Source organism: Camelus bactrianus, chromosome 21 (genome assembly GCF_048773025.1).
Source record: "Camelus bactrianus isolate YW-2024 breed Bactrian camel chromosome 21, ASM4877302v1, whole genome shotgun sequence".
Classification (NCBI taxonomy): Eukaryota; Metazoa; Chordata; class Mammalia; order Artiodactyla; family Camelidae; genus Camelus; species Camelus bactrianus.
The window spans coordinates 13890160-13901675 of NC_133559.1; the positions used below are offsets into that span (position 1 = coordinate 13890160).

At 39.7% G+C, this 11516-nt stretch overlaps 1 long non-coding RNA gene across 1 annotated transcript in view; it reads left to right on the plus strand.

The window, feature by feature from the left end:
• Positions 1–9380, plus strand: part of LOC123616541 (uncharacterized) — a 78358-nt gene extending 68978 nt beyond the window's left edge. The window contains exon 3 of the long non-coding RNA XR_006724553.2: positions 7081–9380. This is a non-coding gene — a long non-coding RNA (uncharacterized LOC123616541). The remainder of the gene's footprint in view (positions 1–7080) is intronic.
• The last annotated feature ends 2136 nt before the right edge of the window (positions 9381–11516 follow it).

Consider the following 11516-nt stretch of genomic DNA (forward strand, 5'->3'; position numbering starts at 1 on the left):
CTCTGAAATTTGAAAGAGCTGACTCAGTGGTAAGTCTTTGGCTTATGTATTTATTTCCATGGATTATCATTTGACTGTGTCCCTGAACATATATCTACTTTTATTTAATTTCTTTTTTCTTATTTGCCTGAACTTCCTAGGGATTTTCTTATATGTCTGAGTACCACCTACATAGTTGATGTTCATGACCTTGTGCCCTACTCAAGGTCAATTGTGATATTATGTAATAGTCTCAGAGGTGTCACATCCATGCCCAGACTCCTTACATTGACATTTATCATCACTCTTTTTCATTCTACACAGAAGCATTCAAGCTCATTTGAATTGGCAAAGGCTGGAATAAAGTAGCTTTGCCACTAACATTTTGTGAGAGATCCTGTCGCAAGTGTTTTACTAAAAAACAGAGATATAAGATCCCTTGCCTACCATTCATCTGCTGATTTGAAATTACATTGTAAAAGGCTATGAATTTTGTTGGGTGTGATTTGTTCTTTAAATACCCTTGCTGCTTAATGTCCATGAAATCCTTATTAGAATGCTGAATGATCTTTAAACAATTTTTTTTTTTTTTTTTAAGGCAGAGAAAGAGGACATGTAAGCAGATTGACAGGTATCTGGGAAAAGTGGATACGTGGGCCATGGAGGAGTCGGTGAACTAACAAAATTGATTTCCAACTTTTGGCCATGGTTAAAGTCCAGTTTAGACCTGGTAGATTTAGAAGAGTCTCCTGATATTGATTATGGCAGCAAAAAATGATAGAAATATCTCAGATTGAGTCATTTCTCTTATTTGGAGGGCCGTGAAGATTTATATGCATTGTATTTTTCATTCCCACACTATTTCTCTCTTCTGGTGTGATGCAAGAGATGGCCACTGGATCAAGATTCAGAAGACCTTCATTCTGGCCCTGGTTTTGCTACCACTGGGTTGCATGGTTTTAGATCTGTGGTCAGCAAACTTTTTTGGTAAAGGACCAGATAGTAAATATATTAGGCTTTGTGGGTCACGTGGTCCAATGCCATTGTTCCACTTTGCTATTTGAGGATGCAAGCAGCCATAGACAATATGTAAATGAATGGGGATGGCTGTTTTCCCATGAAAACTTATTTACAGGAAGAGGTGGTAGGCCAGATTTGGTCCATGACTCATAGTTTACCGACTCTTTCTTTAGGAAATTGATTCAACTTCTCTGGGCCTTGTTTTCTGTATTTGCCAAGTAGGGGAGTTGAGCTAAAAAGAGCTCAAGTTATAAAGCTATTTGATCCTATGTCCAAAGATCTGCCAGGAGTTGTTCTACTGCTTGAAATTGTGATATGCTGTAAGTCTTCCTAACAATGTCAGAACTGGTATTTCTCATTTTGGTTCAAACCCCCAGCAGGGAGCAGCTCTTGAACAGGGAGCTTCCTTTCAAATTCAAAGACACAGTGGACTCGGCCCCCAGGGGAATGTGCCGAAATTTTCAAAAGTCCCTACATGCTCCCGCCATTGTAGAATGAAGAGAGTTGGAAGTCCTCAGGGATTGGAGCAAAGGGCTCATATCAGAAGAGCCCCCGTACCCTCCCCCCACCCAGTATCCCTTTCTCACTTGATCCTGCCCCAACCCCCATCCCATCACTTGGCTAAGCCCCATCCTTCTCCAATCAAACTCATCAACTCAAACCAAGTCTCCACATGCTCAAAGAAGAAATCCTTTGGAGATGTCTCTGAATGTTAGATTATGAGCACAAAACTGTCACTCAAAATTTTTTCCCTTTGTGGAGAAGGTGGGAGATGATGGCAGGAGCTTTTCTCACCTGTCATTCATTTGGAACATAAATATCTTTGAAAATCAAAAGCACATAATTTTCTAAAAACTATACATTCTTTATTTTTCTCTAATATGTTGTTTTAGTTAAGGGGCCACCTGGGGAACAGTCCTACTGGGAAACTTTGAGGAAATGTATTTATTACAGTCAGACCCATGTTAAGCAGCCAAGTACTACTTCCATTCAAATTACGTCATGTTTTTCAGTTTTCCAGTCTCTTTCAGCTGAAAAAGAAAAATGTTTGTGAAATCTTTCTATGAACAAAGACCTCGGAACCTTTAGAGCAAACCTGTGTTGTGGTCATATATGACTATGGCAGGGAAGGAAGGAAGAGTGTTAGCGGAGAGACTTGAATACAGAATATAAATTGCTCTTACTTCGGCATTTACGATATGCCAGGTGCCTTGCATGCACCCTCATTTAATATCAGGCTGATGAAGTAGTTATTATTTTTCTAATTTACAAATTGAGAAACTAAGCCTTAGAAATCATCCAATGTCACAAAGATTTAAAATGATAGAGTAAGTGTTTAATTTTAAATCTGTCTAAACCCAATTGTCTCCTAAACAATTATTTATACTGTTAATTTTTTGAAAATTATTCTAATTGGGGCTAATTAGATTTATAAGGGTCCGATTTTCCAATGGATACCGATTGCATAATGGACGGCATTTTTTGCTGGGAGGGGGCTCAACAACAGAAAATGTCATTAGTTTAATAAAGTGAAGGTGGTAAGGCTGATCTTCAGATAAACAGTATCCTCGAATGGGCCTACTGCACAAACATTTGGACAGCAAATTTTTTAAAAAATTGAATGTCATTAAAATTTTGAACTGAACGAATTAGATGAGCCATCTCCAGTACCCACTGATGAGGAAACTCGCAAGTTTGGAATCTGGTCCAGACGGATCTGCTACTTGTGTGGAAGAACCAGGCCTGGACCCATACCTGTTGATTCAAAATCCCAGTGTTCTTTCTGCTGAACCACAAATACGTCTCTCGCAAAAGGGATGGGAGAGAAGAATATTAGGAGAGCCAAGAAACCATGAAAGGGGAATGAGACTTTCTAAAGATTGGAAGAGAAAGCAACCTGGAATGGAAGGATGGCCTCAGACTGAGAGACAGACGGCCAGACAATAATTCAGATTTGACTTCAGCTGGCTGTAATGATCACAGCCCCCTATGCCTCAGTTATTTACTTCTTTTTAGTTTAGTTAAATCTTCAGTAAGTTTTAAGAGTTTAAGATTAGGGATTAGAAACTGGTGACCTACAAGCTAAATTAGACTCACAAATTAGTTTTGTTTAGACTACACAGTGTTTTGCTTTTCTTTCCAGATTTTTTTTAGATATAATTGACATATAACATTTCGTAAATTTAAGGTGTACAAAGTGATGATTTGATAAATATATGTAGTCAAATGATTATCACAATAGGGTTAGTTAACACGACCATTACCTCACATGATTGCTTTCTTCTTTTTTTTTCTTTTTGGTGGTAAGAAGATTTAAGATTTACTCTCTTAGTAACTTTCAAGTATTATATAATCCAGTGTTATTAATTATAGTCATCATGCTGTACATTAGATCTCCAGGACTTAATTCATTTTATAGCTGGAAATTGGTACCCTGTGACCAATATCCCCTATTTTCCCATCCCTTCCAGCCTCTGGTATCCACCATTCTACTCTGCTTCTGTGAGTTCAGCTCATTTAGACTCCATGTGTAAGTGAGATCACACAATATTTGTCTTTCTCTGTCTGACTTATTTAACATAATGCCCCTAAGATCTATCCATGTTGTCACTAATGACAAGATTCCCTTCTTTCTTATGGCTGAATAATATTTCACTTTATATATATATGAATGTGTGTATATATATATATATATATATATATATATATATATATATATATGTATATGTATATATACATACACGAGCATGCACACACACACACACACACACACACACCTCTTTATCCATTCATCTATATTCAGATACTTAAGTCGTTTCCATATCTTGGCTATTGTGAATAATGCTTCAATAAATATGGGAGTTCAGTTATCTTTTTGGGATCCTGATTTCATTTTTTTGGCTATATACCCAGAAGTAGGATTACTGGATTGTATGGTAGTTCTATTTCTGAATTTTTGAGGAACCTCCAGCACAGCAAAAGAAACAATCAGCAAAATGAAAAGGCAATCTATGGAAAGGGAGAATATATTTGCAAACCATCTATAGGATAAGGGGTTAATATTCAAAATATATAGAAAACTCATATAACTCATTAGCAAAAAAAAAAATCTGTTTTAAAAGGCACAGAGGATCTGAATAGATATTTTCTTTTCCAAAAAAGACTTACAAATGTTCAACAGGTTCATGAAAAGAGGCTCAACGTTGCTCATCCTCAGGGAAATGCAAATCAAAATCTGATGTCATCTCAGACTTGTTGGAATGGCTATTATCAAAAAGACGAGAGATTACAAATGTTAGCGAGAATGTGGAGAAAAAGGAACCCTTGTGTACAATGTTCCCTTTTTAAAATGTGGCTGAGTTTAGCTGTCAAATGCACTCTCCAGTCTTTGTCACTCTCATTTTTTTTTTAGACCCCACAGACCACTTCACACATCTACATTATCTTCCTGATCACCAGCAATCCTTTGCCAATGACCAAGACTTTCCAAATAGCTCTCACAGTGTATCATTGTCTAATTTAACTGGTTAGTGAGAAAAGGTCTCAGGGCTAAATTCTAAGAATAAGCCACCCGGAAGTTGGTCTCACAAGAAAAATGTCCTCATCCCGAGGCAGGGAACTTCCACTCTGAACATGCAAAATATCAACAGATACTCTCCTGCCAGTGGTAATTTCCAAGACAGGAAGGAAAGGACAGTGTTCCCAACGAAGGTGAAGTGAAGATGGTAGTCAGCCTAATGGAATTACCCAGACAGGAACTTGGCCAAGACGGAGGGCTAACACCTGTGCCACTTGGGGCCACTAGACTGAGGCATCGGCTGGGGTTTTCCCCTGATATACGGGCTTCCTGAAAGCTCAGCAATCTGGAGCCCACACTAGGTGGATCTGACAGAATATTTTCCTTCGAGCAAGTGCCACTTGGCAAGTATCCTTCTCAGAGACGTTTCATCCTCATAAGTCAGACCTGCTAACTGTGAGGCAGTGCATGATTTTAATTTTCATCGGTTTCCTATCAGTGACCTCAAGTCTGGTTAAAAGGCCAAAGAACCCCTCCAAATTCCCGGGTGAGAAGGGCTTGTGGATTTGTTCTGTCTTGTTTCCTATGTTTATGGAGCTTTTAGACGCATAATCTCACTCAGTGCTAATGAAGTAGGCAGGGGAGTAGCTTTCAGCCCCCGTGTAAAAGGGAGTAAGTGGAGACTCGAGAGTTTCAGAGCCAGAACTCAATCCAGGTTTCCAGCTTCCCTGCCTATGATGTTTCCATTGTACTTTGGCACAAGTAAACGATGTTGTTCCAAGGTTCATGGCAACGGGGCAAGCTGTGTCTACTGGAAGCCAAGGCAACTGGGATCATCTGAGCAAACAAACACAGTTAAACTGGTTATTGGGATTAGCAAACGCTGTCAAAATATTATGGCCTCTAGGTGACTGGGGCATCGTGACCTCCTTTCTCTCTTACATTGGAAAACCGTGGTATTAATGACCCAAGCGCTAGTGCCAGACACCTAGAGGTCATCCTCTCCGCTTCCTTTCTGATACTTCATCTTGGTGGTCACTCAGTTTTGTGGAATCACCTCCTCTCATCTCTTAACGTTGTCTCCTCCTCTCTGCCCCCCAGTAGTGTCCTTATATCAGACCCCAGTATTTCTCCCAAAGGTTGTTGAGATAGTGTCTTAACTGGCCTGCATGTCTCCTGGTTTTTACCTCTACAGTCATTTCATGTGTGATGTCTTTTTTTTTTATTGAAGTATAGTCAGTTACAAGGTGTCAATTTCTGGTGTACAGCGTAACATGCCAATCATACATATACATACATATATTTGTTTTCATATTCTTTTTCATTATAGGTTACTACAAGATATTGAATACAGTTCCCCGTGTTATATAGAAGAAATTTGTTTTTCATCTATTTTGTACATAGTTATTGATTCTTCCTTTCTCTTCCCAGTAGAATGGAGCCCTCCTTAATTCTTTCGCCCATCAAATCCTATACATTCAGGGCATCATCTGTAATATTTTACTACAAATGTTATCTTTGTATATCTGTCTCCCTTCCCTTCCAGATTTTGAGTAACTTGAGAAAAGGGACCCTCCCTTATTTTTCACTGTATCCTGATTGGCTAGCTCTGTACCTGGCACTAGTAAGGACTCTGACCATGTTTGATAAATAAATCATCAAATAATTAAACCACTCTATTTCAGGCACTTAGATTCAAAGGATACAGTCACTGCTCCTGTGGAGTTTCTAGTCTGGTGGTGACATTTGAGCAGATAACCATGATAAAGTTTGATTAAGTGCTTTCACAGAAGTATGATGCACATTCTGTGGAAAAAACAACGAGGCTTGGGTCTTTGTCTCTTTCCACCGTTTGTCCAGAGGGAAGAAACCTGAAGGAGCATCTTCTTGGCAGGCCCTTGGCTACTTTTTCTCTCCCCACCTCTGTCAAGCATGACCTGAGACACATTTCCAACAAGTTAAGCAGAAACATTTCTCTGGAACGTCAGCATCTACTTTGCTGAAATCCATTAATTTTCTGCTTTAACACCCTTGGTCAGAAATAGCTCAGAACCTTATGGGGGAATAAGAAAAGCAGACTGTCTGGCCACAGTCACAAGAAAGATATTAATATTCCCCTTCATGGATCTCTCTCTTTCTCTCCATCCTTTCTCCCACTGCCTGCACCCTCCACCCCACCCCCACCCCCAACCACCAAAATAAATATTTTCCAAGAATCTACGACAAGAGATTTGAAAGTAAATCAAAACCTGGACAGAGGGTCAACGAAAAAGGATAAAGCTGCCACTTATATGTGTCTAAGGCAGTAAAAGGGGCAGCTTGTTCTATTATTTACAGTCTCCATAAAGATGAAGGCTTCCTTACTCAGACAAAGGCCTGAGCTTATTAATTGCCAGGGAGGTCTCTCCCACTTCTAGGTCTTCTGCTCTTGATGGGGAAGGCAGGGAGAGAGTTAACTCTCTCTTTCCTACCATCCCCCTCCTTTTTTTTTTTTTTTTCAAGGGAGCTCTTGGGGCAAGCGGAAGGGTTTGTTAAACCTCCAGATTTCTCTGCATTATGTCCAGGTGGCATGACGTGTGAACAGACGAAAGATTAAAATCACCGAGGAAATCGCTCCGTCTGAGCCCAGATCACGACGCCTTTCAGTGACCCAGCGACCCAAATGCTATCTGTCAACTTGTCCTTCCAGAGACTTTTCACCCCATGCTCTGCGGCTGCTACTCCAGGAAAAAAAAAAAAAAGTAAGAAAGGAAAAAAAAACAAAAATCAGGAGTTGGAAGGAGGGGGAAGAGGGGAGGAGAGAGGGAGGAAGCAGGGATAAAATACTGCCTTATTACTAAGGACTCTGCAATGCAGGTCAACTGCAGGGCGCGGGAGCCTTTTTAACAAACTAAATACTTTTTCCAGACCCTCACTCCCAGTGTTTCCTCACTGTCTCCTCAAACTCTCAGCTCCCTTGGGAAATGTCATGCCAAGTCGTAGGACCTGGTCCCACAACAGAACTCCGGTCCTAGAGAGTCCCCTGAGGATGGAGATTTTCCTAATTTTCAAAAATCTTTCCACAAAACCTGTTTGGCCTTTGCTTGGGTTCTTGATGAGTTTGAAGGGTCACCAGGTTTGCATTGGCCTCCAGGTATAGCCAGAGTTAGGTTACTTATGTCAGGGTGAGAGGCAGGGATTGGGTGAGATGAGAGGAGGGGGTAGAAACAAACACCCTGCAGACATTTCACAGGGTTGGGCTCTCATATTAAGAGCCTGCCTGTTAAGAGCCTGGGTTGGACACTTTGAATGCCCCAGCAAAAGACAGATAAGGCTGCCCGTTCCTTAAAGGCACTAGATTGAATCATATGAAGTTACATTTTTCTTTTTCAGGTCAAAACCAATCAAATATTGGCAATTCCATGTGGTTCAAACTATTTCACAATCTAAATAGCACCTCACCATAGTAAGTTTGGTAAATATCAAACATTATCTTCTTTCAAAGAAATGGTTCTATGCTCTGCTATGCTAGCATCTTGAGCACATTCTTTGTCTGCCCAGGGAGCCAGTCAGCACTTGGTGGTGGTGGTGGGGAGTGGGTGGTGGTCAAATTCTGCGTTAAAATATAGCAGAAAATAGAAGCTCCTTTGCATACCTTTAAACAGACCTCTAATGTGTTTTTCTGAAAGACTTCAACATGTGATATTTCAAATTATACAACTTTAAGGAGACATTGTATGAAAATTCAGGACTCTGTTAAACTTTCAGACACTTAGAAACTTGCATAGAAATAAATGTTTGCATGCTCTTTCACTTGGTGTCTTTTTCTGTTCCAGGATTCCATCCAGGGTACTCTGTTTCATTTAGGCTCCTCTTGACTGTGACATTTTCTCAGATGTTTCTTGTTTTTGATGATCTTGACAGTTTGAGGGGTATTGGTCATGAATTTTGTAGACTATGTGTGCCATTTTGTATATTTTTAAATTTAATTAATCAAGAAACATTTCTTAACGTTATCATCTGTTTTTTCAAAAGCCGTATTTTTACTGACTGTATAATATTCCACAGATGACAGTGACATTAAGAATTTTTTCTAAGAAAATGAAATGATTTATCACTGTGTTTCTTTAACACTGACTGGAGATTAACATGCAAGAGACAATATTTAATGGGGGAAAGTATGCATTTATGAATATTATCTGGTGGTGAACATTTTGACATTCTTGTTTGACTTCTGTCCCAGTGTAGCATGTAAGTGCGGGCATACATGTGCACAGAAAAGGACAACATCCTCGGACATATTATTTTTAATCCAGACTCCAAATACCTGTCCATCACCACCACACTCCCTCCTTGTCTCTAATCTGTAATTGTAAAATGCCAGCATTGCAAAGGTGGATTATTTCCTTCCCTATTTGCATAGTCTTTTAGTCTGTGGGAAAACATCACTTGTTTATTTTTGTAGACTTCTTTGCCCTTGGGATTTGAGGTCACTCAGTTGAGAGACGCTGGTTTCCTTTCAAATTAAAGGTTTGCAAACAACTGTTTTAAAATATTACTACCCTTATGGGTTTACATTGTCATAACCATCCACCCAGTTTCCTTCTCTCGCAGTAATCTTTGATGGCTATCTTTCTCACTTTTCATTATCACGTCTGTCAAGTTTATCTCCTAAGTATATCTCTGTCACTCATTCATCTCATCATTTTCACCTCCACTGCATTTGTTCTAACTGCCATTATTTCTTGCCTGGATTATTATAATGAATTCCTCATTGCTTCCTCCACCTGTCCCCAGGACCAGGCTTTCTTTTTTTCAAATTCATGCTTTCTTTTACATATATATATGTAATATATATGTATATATTTGTAATAAATATTACAATTTCCTTTTATTGGGAAGGATTTTGCCATCTTCTGCTTCCTAACATGTCTTCTTTGCTATGTAGAAATCTTCTGATTTCATGGTAGAAAGATGCAAGAGGTTCAGGGCAGGGTGACAGCTCCATGGGTTTCCTTGAAGACAGCAGGAAGAAGCGAAGAAGCTAGAAGAGAATGCACCAAAGAGGAAGATAAACTGATTTTTAAAGAAAGACAATAGGGAGAAAATAAATAATCAGATTCTGAACTTGCTCTTTATATGACCTTGGGCAAGTAACCTTTCTGTGTCTCAGTTTTCTCATCTGCACAACGAAAGACCAGAGTACCTACCTGACAGCGTTATTGTAAGGATTAAACGTAACGATAAATGTGCAATTCTTAGAACAGTGCCTTATCTGTAACGTGCACTCAATAAATGCTTTTCTATTTCTCCCCCTCCTCCTCTTCTTGCTACTACCACCAGATAAAGTCTAAACTTCCTATTATGGCACAGAAATCTCAACCTCAGGGTACTATCTCCCAAGGCCTTGTATTTTCTCTGTCATGACTGCTTCTGAATTTTCTCTGCCTGAAACTTCCATTTTCTACTGCCCCTTTCCTTTCTCAATGCCTCAACCCGTCTTCGATGAGCGGATTAAAATACACTGTTTCTGCGACCTTCTCCAACCAGAGCTGATAACTCCTTCCTCTTACCTTTTTCTACAAGCTAAGGATTACTATCTAGACTTTATGAGTGAAAGAACGATGCTCAAGGTAGATAAGTGATTTCCCCCACAATCACACAGCTCAAAATAGGTAATGATGGTGAGATTCAAATGCAGCTATTTCTGGTGCTCTGAGCTTTTTCTCCCCATCTCTTATCTTCCACTTTGGAGTAATCCACAAAGAGCTACCCTGAAAAGAATGGCCTTTAATAGATTTGGAGTCTGGTTTCAATTAAGTCACTGGGCCAAGTGTTCTGATTTTATTTGGGGGAGAGTATTGCAGGGGTTCAGCATGAGAATTCTGTTTCCTCATCTACAAAATGAAAATGATGGAGTGATTTTCCTCTGTGGCCTTTCTGCCTTAATATTCTGTGATGTTGCTCTAAACCTGGAGGCAAAAATGGAGCTTACTTGAGATTTGCTTGAATTTTGGACTGACCAACTTTTCTTTGTCATTCCTAAGTTCTCTTCTCCCCCTTCTCAATTTCAAATAATGGGTTTAACAGGAATCATACCGCTGGAGAGTTGAAGAGACACACTTCCAGAACCAGGTCCTGTCAATAATCTCATCTAATTCCATTAGAACCATTTCCATCCCCTGCTGCTCGGATATTTATAACCTCCCTGTTCTCATAACAGATTCAGCCTTAGGTCATTCCAAGACCACTTCACACCCTGCTGGTGTTTATCTGGCTCAAAGGATCAGTGCATAGACCTTCTTTATTCCTCCAAGTGAATTCAAACACTAGCCCTCCTGATCAGATAACAGGCAATCTGTATCTTGTCACCCTCTATTCCTGCACTCTCAATCAAGCTCCCCTCTCAGGACCCAGTGATAATATTAATTACAATCTGTAATTTAAAAGGGGCTCCCGCCTGCAGGTCTCTGTGCAAAGACAGGGTTTCTTTTCTTTTTTTAAGAAGGAAGAGCCACTTCTGGTTAAGTCACAGAGCAGAGGAGGACTTAAGTATCCCCTCCGCTGCTGGTCCAGCCAGCATCTGGAGTTACAAACATACAGACACTGCCCTGCACTGGAGAGGAATCTACACATCCAACGTTTACTGAAATGTCTGTTCAGATCACTCCAACCACAAGTAGCTTTCTCATCTTCTAAGCATGTAGAATGTATCTATTACAGCCACTCTTCTTGCCCGTCTTCATCTTCTTAAATTACATTATAGTGGGTGCAACTGGAGCAAAAAAAAACCTTTGAATCAAGTCACTGCTCTGTCCTTCTGAAATTATGTGACTTTCAACCATTTGTTCAACCTCTCTGAATCTGAATCTTCATTGTTTATCAGGTTTAAAATGCAGATGGCGAAAAGTCCAAGTTCTTTGGCTGTTGTGAACATGATGTTAAACCAGTGCTTTTTTTCCCATATATTTTAAACCTTCACTGAGGTCACTGACTATATATCATGTATTGTTATTCCTTA